This window comes from Typha angustifolia, chromosome 11 (assembly GCF_048772165.1).
Source record: "Typha angustifolia cultivar Huaian chromosome 11, ASM4877216v1, whole genome shotgun sequence".
NCBI classification, from domain to species: domain Eukaryota; kingdom Viridiplantae; phylum Streptophyta; class Magnoliopsida; order Poales; family Typhaceae; genus Typha; species Typha angustifolia.
Window position 1 is genome coordinate 11,268,875 of NC_133249.1, and position 11,417 is coordinate 11,280,291.

An 11,417-nucleotide genomic window follows, 5' to 3' on the forward strand; every position below is an offset into this window, starting at 1 on the left:
AACGAAAAATAGGCTATGCTAAGATTCCTTCAAGACCTGAATTTATTATAAGAATCGGTCCGCGCAACCGTGGGAAAATATTTGTCAGATATTTTCCGGCAGTCAGAAAATTACAAAACCAATTAGATTGGATCCATAACTTCCTGATCTATAGTGTATGATTCTCATCGATCGATAGTATATCACCCATCGCCCGGTGAAACGACTACCTAATTGTCTTAACATACTAGAACCTTATGTTTGGGCCATAACATATATAAGTATAATAGTATCCTCCGCCCCTGACCCTAACTGGGGAGGTGTCGAGTACCGTCAAAACATAGAAGTCACCCCCTTTATAGTCTTGCATGTGTGCAAATGACAGGATATTATACAACATTGCAAGCATAATATAACACTCATCATTATCATATTTTGCATGCTAAAACACATAATGATGCCTAATAAATATGCGTAGACATCATGATATGTTAAATCTTACCAAACTACAAAATATAATTACCATGCATGACATGCAATAATAACGGTAAGAAAAATATATGCACATGCATGATATGTGATGATTTCATAAGTGCGATATTTTATTCTCTACACTACTCCTAGATTATAGAAATTTTACTTTCCAAAACCGCTTTCCTGATACTAGCTGCAAGTATGCCACGAGATCATCCTCATAGGTACAGAGTCCACCTCGATAAGAAAAGCAAATAAAAGAATGAACAAAAAATTCCTATCACTAATTAGCTAAATAATCTTACTAATATTCACTATAGGCTTAGGTAGGTCTATCTCATAATTCCTACTTTTATTAATTAGGTAGAGCTGGCATAGTTGTACTAAGGCTTGACGCGTTATTAAATGTAACAAAGATATTCTCCTCAAATTATCGCCCAAATCACTATTGTCAAATTTACAGAAGATCGCATAGATAATATTTAATTAATAAGCTCCATCAAATAATGCAACTTGCTTAATACCATTTTCCTATATTTATCTGTATTAATTCTCCGATATGAGCAATTAATACAGATATACTCAAACCACTGATTCCTTTGATAAAATTGAATTAGCCTAAAATTATAATTAGCAAATATTGATATCCAATTGGAGCTAGTTCCTATTATGTGTTATTTGTAACGGCACTCTCAGGCCACGGTCTAGATCATTAAAATTAATTTATAAATAATTAATGTAGCAAGTTTAGGGCTTAGGTTGACATGAATAAATAAGTGAAAAGAATAGAGTAACTTAAATAAAATAAAATAAAAAGTTTTAAATTCATTTGGGCCAGCCTAAGGCCCAAGGCAATGGGTAAGCTGCAACTACCCATAAACCACAAGTCAACCCACCAAGTTTGGGCCCAAAGCCCTGAACCTACAAAGAAAGCCATTTGGGTTTGGCCTCAGCCCAACCCACAACAACACGGGTTAGGCCACAGCCCAACCCACAATCACACCATAGGTTAGGTTGCGCCGAATCCAAACCCCACATGGGTTGGGCTGACAATAGCCCAATCCCATCACCATCTTGGGTTGGCTTGCAGCCTAACCCACCAACCCAACAACAACTTGGGTTGGGCCACAACCCAACTCAACAAAACCTTAGGGTTAGGCCGTAGCCCAATATAAGCCTGAACTTGTCTAGGCAGCCTAGCTCAACACCCACACTGCACCACCTTGTTCTTCTCACCCAACAACAAACCAATCAAAAGGAAGGAGGTGGCTGCCAGCGTGCCCCACCGTCAGCAACCAAGGCCGGTGCACCGGTCAACATGCACGATGGGTACATTACTTGAGGTGCAACCCGGCCAGAGGCCGAGCAAGGAGCAGTCGACAGGTTACGGGCTCCACGACGGGGGGGGGGGGGGGGGGGGGGGGGGGGGGGGGGTTGCTAGCGGTCCCCGCCAACGACACCTCTAACTAACAGAACGCGATGCACCCAGCCCACACGAAGTAGCGCATGACTAGCTGAGGCAGTTGACGGTGATTAAGCCCCACATTAAGGCCGGTGGCTAGGGGGATGAGTTGCCCGACGATCTCGACCACGTCGGCACCAAAGGACAATGTCGGAAGCTTCGTCTCATGAAGAGGGAGACTTTCGACTAGCCGGCAGAAGGAGATGGCACCGGTAGAGCCCGGATCCACCTAAGGTAGCCGATGGAAAGATGCCACTTGGTATGGCCTCTCCCCAAGGTGAGAAGAGCTCATGAAGGACACCAACCATGAGAGCTTCATGAGGTGAAGTTCTTAGGACTAGCATGGCGGCGACCCGAGGTCACCGGCTAGCCAATCTACCGATGAGACTAAACGAGAAATAAGATAAAGGAAAAATACTAAAAATACAACTAAGATAAACCAAGTAGTATCGGTTAAGGAGGACTCATCGGTGAGCCGTTCCACTGCAACGGTAGCTTCAACGATGTGCTAGGCCGACGAGATGCTAAAGAGGGAAACTGCTATAGGGAGGGAGGGAAGAAAAGAAGAAGAGAGAGAAAAAAATGGAAATGGAGGGAAAGGAAAAAAGGGGCAACGCACGTGCCTTGCACGCACGCTCGATTTTTTCTTTTGGATATATACGATAACGTTATATGGATTGGTTATTTTAATAAATACACAACTCTCTACTTTATTACTTTTGAAACCAACTTTTTTAATATCTTGTTTAAATATTTTATACCATTGACTAGGTTCTTGTTTTAAACCATAAAGAGATTTGTTTAATTTATAAACTTTATCTTCTAAACTGTTTATCACATAACCTTTCGGTTGCTTAATATAAATCTCTTTTTCTAATTCACTGTAAAAATGTTGTTTTAACATCTATTTGATGGACTTCTAAAATTATACATAGAAGCAATAGCAAACATAACTCTAAGAAATAATTCTTATTACCGGTAAAAAAAATCTCAAAATAATCAAATCCTTCTCTTTGGCTATAACCCTTGGCTACTAATCTAGGCTTATATTTTTCAATACTTCCATTGGGTTTAAATTTTTTAGTGAATACCCATTTACATCCTATAGGTTTAGTATTAGAAGGTAAACTTGTTAATACCCGAGTCCCATTATTCCTAATAGATTAAATGTCATAATCCATAGCTTTCTTCCAAATATATGAATCGGGTAAAGACATAGACTTACAATAATCTTTAGGATTATCTTCAAGTATAAAGGTGAAAAAAAATGAATGGCTTCAATTTCTTTTTCATTTTTAGATTCACCATTTATACTAATTTTGGAATCAATTGAACAGCCATAAAGTAAGGTGGCTACAAGTGGAGGAAAGTTAGTTGGGTTTGAAAGATTGGAATGCTTCTACGGCTATGACCTACTCCTAGAAAGATGAAGATGATCTAATGGTTATGATAAAAGATAAAGACAATAAGAAATATTTCGCTAAACTTAAATTTACTCAACAATAATTTATCAACAGATGACCGCTCCTATTTATAAAAGTAAAAATTCTAGCGAATTAGAACCATATACGAATTATCCAATTTATTTAAAATTTAAAATAATAAGATAAACCTAACTAACTAACTTGACTTGACTTAACCATGTGGCTAGATCGTAACAGAACAATGGTTCACCCCAAAAACTTTTAGGTAAATGAGAATGTAATAGCATAGCACTAATCATTTCTAATAAGGTTCTATTCCTTTCCACAACCCTATTTTGGGAGGACTATAAGAAGTGGTTAATTCTCTAATAGTACCATGAGATTCATAAAATGATATGAAATCATTTTATAGATATTCACTACCTCTATCCGATCTTACTCTTTTAATTTTCAAACCAAGTTGATTTTCAAATTCAGCGTTAGAAATCTTAAATTTTTCAAAAGCCTAATCTTTAATTCTAAGCAAATATTATTTGCAATTAGAGTTTAAGTGGATCAAATGATAAACTTTGCAATCAGGAATCCAATTAAGCCACAAATGGTTATACGAAATCACCGCCAACGCCTAGTCCCACTCCTCCAAAGGGTCCTCCTCTGGATATGAGGCCATGGGAGCCCTCAGATGCACGGGTGAAAAATTGGCACATCTCCCTCACGGTTCGGTGCGACGTGGCCATGGCGCCCATAAGATTGATCCTTGATGGACTTGATCCTGAGGTAGAGGACACTCCTCTAGCCTATGATGATGGTCATAAGGTGAAGAACGTTGATTTGGTTGGGCAAGGGCTAATGGAGTTACCACAAAACTCGTAGCCATCGCTAGTTCATCTGTTAGCACGACCGGATCTAGTTTGGTGGCTGCGGTTGCTCTCGTCGATGTGCCACCTTGGTGGTTCATCACAAGGGTGGTAGGATCTAGTGTGTCCAAGAAGGTGAAGATTCATGTCCGTGAGGGCTGCTTGAATCATTGCCATCCTCTGTGTCATGGTAGTCATGGCTTGCGGTAGATCAGCTAAGCACTCCATAGGATCTTGCAAACACGGAGTAGATGGTGTTCTTGATGGTGCCTTGTGGTCCATCTCTATGGCTTGCTCCACTACTTGAGATGTTTGCTCAGCTTGCTTCGTCTCTTTGCTCTAGTTGTAGTCATGACTGTTTGAAGAATATTGGCTCTAATACCAAATTGTTACGAGCTGGCTTGACTCGATTCGTATCGATTCTAGACAAATTTTATAACATTACAAAAATAAATTGCGTGCATGTCCGGGGCACATGCACCCCTTTTCCTCTCTTCCCCTCTCTTTTTCTTTCTTCTTCTCTTTTGTTCCCTCTTTTTTTTCTTTTTCTTCTTTCTTCTTTCTTCTCCCCGTTAGTAGCCTTTTTCCCCTTCCTTCTTCCCGCCGCGTCGAAGCGCCACCGAACCATCGACCCCCTAGATCGAAACATCGGAGCTCCCTCATCCTCTAGATAAGTTTGATTTGCAATTCATTAGTTAATTAGGATTTTTTTTTCCTCTGATTTTCTCCTCTTTTCAGTCTTGTCGTGATCCAGCCGAGGCCTCATGCCTTGCTACGTTAGTTTGATGAACTTCCCCTCTTCGTGAAGATGCCCTTAGTGGTTTCCTTTGGCGCCCGGCCGAGGCAAGGTGGATTCTCACCGTCGATCGCCTCTAGTAGTTGGGCTTTCCCCTTGGCGGGCTTCTTCATGCCAAGGGGAGCATGTCGGTGGGGTCGGTTGGGTTGCCAGAGACCAGTTTTGTCGGCATCTCTTCCTCCTCTACCAATTACATTCTTGCCCGTCAATGGGTGGTCCCCATCTTCCCCACTAGTTGGATAGGCACCGTGGGTGCCTTTCTCCGCCGACGAGGTGTCAACTGGTCTGTTGACCTTTGCTTCGATAAGCACCCTTCCTTCCTCCGTCCTTTCAATTGAGGTGAGGAAAAAGGGAAGGGGGTGTCTCGAGTTAGGTCCAGCCAGCCCTCTGGTCAGACTGGGTGCAACCCAGCCTATGTCCCAAGTTAGGCTGGGTGTGACCCAGCCCGAGTTCTGGGTCGGGATGGGTGCGGCTTAACCCATGTTCTGGGGTGTGGTTGGGCTGCATGCAACCTAGCTCAAGTTTGTGGTGGGTGGAGCTGCAAGTAGCCCATCCCAAATTGGGGGTGGGTTGGCTATAACCCAACCCATGTGTTTTCTTAGTTAAGATGAGCTTTGGACCAACTTTTGGTGGGTCTATTTTTGGCTTTGTGCTGGCCAAATAGAGTAATTACCTTTTAATTATCTCTTTAAATTATTTAGGTCATTTTAATTATTTTTTAGTGCTAGCAATCGTGAGTCTTAATTAATCATTTTTTTAGCTGATAGTAGTGTTCGCTACATCAATTGTTTTATAAATTAATTTTTAATGAATTAGACCATGGCCTAAGAGTGCTGTTACAAATAACACATAATAGGAAATAGCTTTAATTAGATATTAACATTTACTGATTATAATATTGGGTTAATTCAATTTTATCAAAGGGGTCGGTGGTCTAGATATATCTGTATTAATTAGTTCTACCAGATAATTTTATCAATACAGAAAAATGATATTAAGTAAGTTGCATTATTTAACAAAGCTTACTAATTAAATGTTGTCTATGTGATCTTCTGTAAATTTAATAATAGCGATTTGGGTCATAATTTGATGAGAATATTGTTATTATGTTTAATAACACATCAGGCCTTAGTACAACTGTGCTAGCTCTATCTGATTAATAAAGGTAGGAATTATAAGATGGACCTACCCAAGCCTGTAGTGAACGTTAGTAAGATCATTTAACTAATTAGTGATAGGAATATTGCGCTTATGCTTTTTATTTACTTTCCTTGTCAATGTGGACTCCATACCCTATGAGGATGATCCTGTGGCGTAATTACAGCTAGTATTAGAAAAGCGGTTTAGGCAAGTAAAACTTCTATAATTTAGGAATAGTGTAGAGAATAAAATAACTTACTTTATAATATCATCATATTCATAATATGCATATGTATACACGTTTCTTATCGTTATTATTGCACATCATGGATGTTAATCTTATTTTGCTGTTCAGTAAGATTTTGCATATCATAATTTCTATGCATATTTATTAAGCATGAGCATGTGCCTTAGCACGTAAAATATGATAATGATATATGTTCCATTATGCTAAGGATTATAGGTGGGGGATACTATTTTACTTATATATATTAGAGCCCATGCCTAAGGTCTCAGTCTATTGATCACAAACAATCAAATAGCCATTTTTCTGGGGTGATTTACTATCAATCAACGAGAAATAATACCCTTTTAGGGTATTTAAGATAGAAAGAGAAAAAAGGGTAAGATGACGTAGACCTAGCAGTACCCGATGACAAAAGGTGTCCGTGAGCGAGAACTCATGATTTCTGCACAACGATGCGATAATGTAGAGCCAATGGCTCAAATAGTAGTATCGATGTGCGATACTGACCTATGTGATGGGCTTACGATTGAAATCTTTAATCTGCGGTGATAGACAATCAATCATGTTGTTTGCCGGGTGATGGGTTGGCGATTTTACCAATAAGGTCTATCCTCCTTTTAGGGTATATGTGTAGTCAGGCATGAGTATTTGTTGTGACCTATGGGTGTAGCTCTGCATGAGCCTAATTACAGACTTAGTAGTCTAAGATAATGCATATTATGTGATATAGTATTGACATAGCCTATGGGTAGAGCTCAATGTGAGCTTGAGATTGAGGATATATTAGTTCGAATTGGCATAAGACATGTTACTGTTTGCTAATGCATGTGCGCATTAGATGGGCATAATGAGTATGTGGCACTGATGCATTCTATTTAATCATGATGCATGTAATCATATTTATCGATTATTGCATCCTTATTTATATTACTTGTAGACTATAGAAGTAGATACTTATTGGGCTTTATGCTCACCACCGTTTGGTGGAATCATTTTCAGATTAGTAGATGACCCCAGGCCCATAGAGAATCTAGCAAAGATCGGCTTTTAGACTTATAATTCTTATTTTTATTTTATTGATGTAAATTAAGCTAGATGGTTGTAGCTCTTGCATGGGCTTTGACTTATAGTATTTTATAGATATGTATTTTGGGCTTATTGCGGCCTTGGTGTTATAGGCTTCTTTGTCTATTTTATTTGTGGAAATATGGGTTTTTCATTTGTATATTATGTTGAAACATTAACCAGCATGTCATGTGATAATCACGTAGATTTTACCCACGTGAGGGGCACGTGTTTGGTGGCAGGCGTTACAGATTTAAGCATAGAACTTTCATGGATGATTACGAACGATCTAATCATAGGATCCTCCTAAAATTTTGGGTATGTTGTTATTCTAGAAGAGAGCTTTATAATGGATCTAAAATCACAAAGGTTGGCTTGATCTATAGATATCAACCAAATAGTAGCCGAATGTCAGAATAAATTATGCTACCCGAGAGGAAGAGAAGATGAAGAAGAGGAGGCCGGCTCTTAGGGACAAGGTTAGTGCGCGCGAACAAGGGAGATTCGGAACTAGATAAGACCTTACTAATGAAAGAGGTGGCACTAGTTGGTGAGGAAGGAGCTGGGAGAAGTTGTAGCCTTCAACTAAGATTTGAGGGAGGAGATAGACGATAAAGGCTTAAGCTAATAATTCTTTCTTAATTCATTAATTGATTCAATTAGGGTTGCACTCTACATATATATAAAAGCTAGTCCTAAATTGATTCAAACTAGGATTTATCTTAAAGGCATACTTTATTACGTTAAAGATAAACATAACTTAACTAAATCAATCTTTCTTATTTTTTCTAAAATTAGCCCTTCATTTTGATGTAGATAGAGTCTGAATTTGGAGAAAACATAAAATACAAAAGTTGTATATTTGAGGTCTTTGATCTTATCTAAATGGCTTCATAATATTCAAATACTTGACGAATATGTTCTGAATATTTTCTCAAAATTATGCGGAGTTGAATTTAGCTAATTAAAAAAAATTATAATATATTAAGACTTTGTGATTAACTAGTTCTCGGAGATGAAACCGACGGGGAGAACGAACAAAGAGATGTCTTGATTTACTTGGGCCTAGGAGCAAATAATGAGATCCTTGGTAGTAGGAGTGTGGCTTAGAGGGAAGGGGAGCATGCATGGACAGTGTCTCTGACGCAAGACAGAAATATCATCTGAGGCAGAGAAGAGAGGAGAGTGGAGCTAGCTCCAGCTCCATAGGGGGAGGAGAGGAGGAACAAAAGTGGACAGGTTCAAGGAGGGCTCATCTCCTGCTCCAAGATAGAGCAAAGAAAGTCGAACACGCTAGGAAGGAGAGCAATTTGCTAGAAAGGGATTTGCTGGCATAGCTAGTGGTCTCCCGCAACCTTAAGTCATCTAAGATGCTCTTAAGTTGCGAAATGGCCAAATGCTGAATAGAAGCATTTCAGGAAATACCTGACAAATCTACTAAGAGATAGATAAGTCTTCCTGAATTATCATGCCTAAACTTTATAAACTACTGCTCATTTTCACATAGGGGCTTATTTATTTTTCATAGCACATTAAACATTGACCCCTCAATAATGCAAAATCTTTCAAATTTTCCTTCCATTAATTGTGAAAAAAATATCACATTATGATGCATGACCAAATTTAGGCGCCCCCTACGCATGTTATTTATTTGGGTTAATACATTTTACCCTCTATACTTATGTATAAATTAGTTTACCTTTCTATACTTCAAAAGTCTCAAGTGAGTCTCTATATTTACAACTAAGGTGAAACTATTAATTTTTCTATCAAAATTAATGGAGTATGCTAAAATAACTAAAATACCCCCTTCGTGTTTATTTCATAAAATATATGAGTTTTTAATTTAATTTCTTTTAATACATATTTGTCTTATTCTTAAATATAATATAACTATTAAACTTTATAAAGCCTAGGTTTAATAAAATTTATTATATATTTGACACAATCTCGAAAGTAAGAGAACGAAACATATGGATAATTTTTTGAAGAGAAATAAATGCTTATATATGAGAAGGACATTTTTTATCCATAAATAATTAATGGAGGGAATATAACTCTCCATTTTATGTTTAAATTTTTTGGACGCGCTCCATTAATATAAATAAAAAACAATTTGGACTGATTTGAAATTTTTTAAAGTATAGAGGGATTAAGTAATTTTGAACATAAATACTGAAAAATATATTTAACCCTACTTATTTTTTATCCCAAATGCTGATAATTGATATTTAATTACGGAGGCAAAAGACAGTTTGAGTGTTATTGTCAAAATTTATGAATCATAGCTGGCTCATGGAAGCATTTCAATGATCAGTAATCTTACAAATTGACGAGATGAAAGAAAGAAAAGGTTAAGACCGTCGAACAAAATGAGATGGGCTGCTATCGTATCAAAAGTCTTAAGACTCATCAACATAGAGGCCTATATTGTTACCCTTAAAGAAAGCTTATCAGTATTCTAAATCATATATTACCAACCGTGATGCCCCTTCTAAATTTTCTGGTACAGATAATAATATATGGCTTTTTTGCATGTATACCCTTCTACAATTTTTTTCGTTTTGCATGTAAATGCCATCTAAATATTTAGGTTGTGTTCAGCAGTGAAATAAAATAAACATTACTATTCTAATTTTTAATACTAGAATAAGAGAGCTAATATTGCTATTAGTTATTCTAATATTTAGTTCAATATTAGTATATGGAGTATTAATTATATTTAATATAACATAAAATTTATATTAAAATATTAAAAATTAATTAAATTATACCGAGGATTAGTGATGTTTTAAACCAAATAATGAAAATACCCCTTGAATATATGTTAAAGCAATAGTAATAAATAATATTTTTTTAAATAATATCATTTTTTATTATAACTGTGGACTTAATATATTATATATACTCACACTATGAAAAAATAATCATGCATTATGAGGTAATACAGAGTTATAAGCTCGTACTGCAAAAACTAACCTTGTACTCTATGTAAAATAATTATGCACTAAAAAAAATTAAAGAAACACAACAAGATAATGCAATGTTATAAGTCTACATTGTAAGAAAATAACTTTATACTCTATGTAAAATAACTATACGATATAAAATATAAGGAGGCATTGCAACTTTATAAGCCTGCACTATGTAAAATAATCATATACTAGAGAAAATAAGAAAGTATTACAGGGTAATGCAAGATTATAAGTCTGCACTACTGAAAAATAATCCAGCACTATGAGAAAATAATTCCACACTTTATGTAAAATAACTATACACTAGAAAAAAATAAAAAATATTACGAGGTATTGCAAAGTTATAAGTCCTCACTATAGGATATATTGCAGAGTCATAAGTCACACCACGGAAAAAGAGAGTATGCTTAATTTCCTTTTCTATTTTTGTATAATTTACTAGTCTTAAAAAAGATGAATCTTAATTAGTAGACGAGATGATCAATATTTAAAAAAAGAGATAAATGAGAGAAAATCTAAACAATAGCTGAGATGATTAATATTTAAGAGAAGAGATAAAAAAGAAAGAAAAGGAATCTCAACTATATCTGATGTGTAATTAAGTATTATCTAATATATAGAACAAATAATAATTATAAATTATTATTAAATTATTTTTTAAAATTTGTATAGAATAAGATGAGAAAAAATGATGAATTATTACGGCAAAATAAGTTATTACACCGGTATTAGCCTATTCATATTCCACAAGAAAACGGGAGCTTAGATTTTACAAAGAAACCCCCTTAAAATATCTGTTTTTTGCATGTAAATCCGCCTGAAACATTTATATGTTTTACATAGAAACACCTTTAAAATCTTTATTGTTGCACAGATACCCCTCATCAAATCAACCGTGAAGGAAATATAAATATTTATATTCTTATATACACACATTATTTTTCAGTTAATAGCATCTATATCTTTTCATTTGCTAAATTACTAAAAGCTTTTAACTT